Source organism: Sorex fumeus, unplaced genomic scaffold, assembly GCF_029834395.1.
Source record: "Sorex fumeus unplaced genomic scaffold, SorFum_2.1 ptg000013l, whole genome shotgun sequence".
Lineage (NCBI taxonomy): Eukaryota > Metazoa > Chordata > Mammalia > Eulipotyphla > Soricidae > Sorex > Sorex fumeus.
Window position 1 is genome coordinate 2,180,031 of NW_026606070.1, and position 3,250 is coordinate 2,183,280.

The window sequence follows — 3,250 nt, forward strand, 5'->3', positions numbered from 1 at the left end:
AGGAGGACATGAGGAACCAGTGTATGGTGTCTGAATGGAGGCAAGGAGGGGAGGCAGATTAGAATCCTGCATGGAGAAATTGTGAGATGGACACCATACCCCCTTTGAGTCCAAGTCACATGAACCCTTGGGTTCAGTTCTAACATGTTGTCAGAATCTATCATGACAGGCTGTAGGAAGCACTCCCGATGTTCATTGATTTGCTCAAGCAGGCACCAGTAACATCTCCATCGTGAGACTTGTTGTTACTGTGTTTGGCATATCGAATAGGCCACGGGGAGCTTGCCAGGCTCTGCCATGCGAGTGGGATACTCTCGGTAGCTTGTGGGGCTCTCCGAGAGGGGCGGAGGAATCAAACCCGAGTCGACTGCATGCCAGGCAAACACTGTGCTACCTCTCCAGTCCTGGCTGTAGGAAATAAGCTGAACATGCTGGCTCTGTCCATCAGAGCAGTGAAGATGCCTGCACACGAGTCAGGACACGGGAATGTGAGAGTGGGTTTATCATCAGAGACCAGGAATCTGCTCCCTCCCTGAGGTTCCTGGCAGATGGAGGAGAAGCTCTCTCCTTCACTCTGGTGCAAGAACTGCAGTCATGGCAGGGGCTCTGCTGTGTTCTGCTTGGTGAGGGGCTGACAGTGAGGTGCCACCTGTTACTGGCCTCCGGAGACACAGGCCCTCACTGTCAGTGGCCAGCGCAGCACCAAGTCAACAGTTTCCCTAAGTCCCCTGAGCGGCAGCAAGGCTGCAAAAGGACAGTTGTTTACAGAGGATGATGCCTGTGTCGCAGAGATGAGCACTTGGAGGCGTAGGTATGCAGGTGTGACTACACCAGAAGCAACAGCTGACGTGGCTGCCACCAGGACGGAAAAACACGATCTTGTTATATCTTGTGAAGTTGAGTTGCCTCTTAGAGTCACTAACTCAGGTTTTTGTTGTTGTTGCTGTTGTTTTGGGGGTTTTTGTTTTGTTTTGTTTTGTTTTACTTTTTGGGTCACACCTGGCAATGCACAGGGGTTCCTCCTGGCTCTGCGCTCAGGAATTACTCCTGGCGGTGCTCAGGAGACCATAGGGGATGCTGGGAATCGAACCCGGGTCAGCTGCCTGAAAGGCAAACGCCCTACCCGCTGTGCTATCTCTCCAGCCCAACTCAGGTTTTTTGGTTTGCTCGTTTGGTTTTGGGACCACACCCAGTGGTGTTCAGGGCTTAGTCTTGGCTCTGTACTCAGCCCCTGTGGGCTTGGGGAACTGAAAGGGGTGCCAGGATTGAACATGGGTCAGCCAGATGCAAGGCAAACACCCTACCCACTGTGCTACCTCTCCAGCCCAACTCAGGTTTTTTGGTTTGCTTGTTTGGTTTTGAGGCCACACCCAGTGGTGCTCAGGGCTTAGTCTTGGCTCTGCACTCTACCCCTGTGGGCTTGGGGAACCGAAAGGGCTTGCCAGGATTAAACACGGGTCAGCCAGATGCAAGGCTGGTGCCCTACCTGCTGCATCATTCCTTGGGTTCCCAGACTCCTGATTAAAGGGAAGTGCCACAGGACCCCACAAATACTGACAACGCATGTCCTTTCCAAAAAAAAAAAATGACCATTCAGTTTGGCATTGTGCAATAGCAGAGAAGCAGTGCCCAGACTTTCTGAGTGTTGGTTCAGCATCTGAACAGACGCCCAACTCAGAGAACTGTGAAAGTACCTCAGTCCAAAGCTTGTGAGCTGCAAGTGATAAGTGGCACTTTGGCCCAAGTCCAGCTCATTGGGTGTTCTTTGGGTCTCCTAACCTGCCCGTGGATAACTTCCTTCATCCCTGATGCCTAATTAGAGCAGATATGTGTAGCGACTGGCAAAGGACTCTGAGTTTTTGAATGGTTCCTGTGGCACAGGAAAAGAAGCCTGTAAATCAGGAGCAATAAAAAATAAAATATAAAATATCTTTTTATTTCCCTGCACACATTTTGGGCCATACTCAGCAGTGCTCAGGACTTACTCCTGGCCTTCACTCAGGAGTCACTCCCTGGCTGATGGGTTTGGGGGCCATGTCAGGTGCTGGGACTTGAACCCAGGTGCAAAGGAAATGTACTATTGCCCTGCTGTACACTCTGGCTGCTAGACCATCACTCTAGCCACTGAAGCAGTATCCTCTGGGATGCCAAAGGTTTGCACAGGTATCAAAGACTGATAAGGCAGGAGTGGAGGCCTGTCATCATCTCAATCATTTCACACCTAAGGTCTTTGCCGAAAACAGATGGATTGCAGGGGTGCAGGAAGGCGACAGACCCCCACCAAATGATCCACATAGAGGCTGCCTTCTCAGCCGTGCTAATGCTGTGGCCTCATGACCAAACAAGGGGTCTCTGGAATGGGGGTGTATGTTCATCTCCCCAGCAGGTGAATAGCTCCTTCTCCATCCTCATCATTTTAAGACTCAAGAGGATTTTCCTTTAGAAAAGGGCAGATACTGGGACTGGAGCAATAGCACAGCGGGTAGGGCGTTTTCCTTGCACGTGGTTCACCAGGGTTCAATCCCCAGCATCCCATATAGTCCCCTGAGCACGCTAGCAGTAATTCCTGAGTGCAGAGCCAGGAGTAACCCCTGAGCACTGCCGAATGTGACCCCTCCCCCCAAAAAAAGAAAAGGGCAGATATTAACCTTCCGCTGTCTCTCCAGATCGAGTTTTTGACGTAAGGGAGTCATCAGACTGTAACATCACCCAAGGAGCTAGGAACTGGGATACAGGTTCAACAGGACAGAGGGCAGGTTTAAAAGGTCAGGAAGGGAAATGGCCTGAGTCTCAGACCATCTGTTATGAGAACCTTGCAACTGCTTTAATCCAATCAGCCTGTTCCCACTAGTGATGCAGAAATTTCCCAGAAGGCTGAGCTTGGGAGTGTGCCGTGAGAATCAGAGGGCCCTCTGCTTCGTCAGAGCATCGATTGCTGACTCAGCTGGTTTAATTTCTGTCACGCTAGAAGTCTCCGCGTGACAGTCTGCGACAAAGGAGTCTGTCTCTCTTGTCTCTCTTGGCACCAAAATCCACAGAAGGATCGGAGAGCTAATATAGGGCATGAGGCACTTGTCCTGCAGGCTGCCACCCAGGTTCAATCCAAGGTTCAAACCACATTTGCTCCCCAAAGTCCGCCAGGAGTGATCCCTGAGCATAGAACCAGGAGTAAGCCCTGAGCTCAGTGGGGCCCGTTTTCAATACACACACACAGAGAGAGAGAGAGAGAGAGAGAGAGAGAGAGAGACAG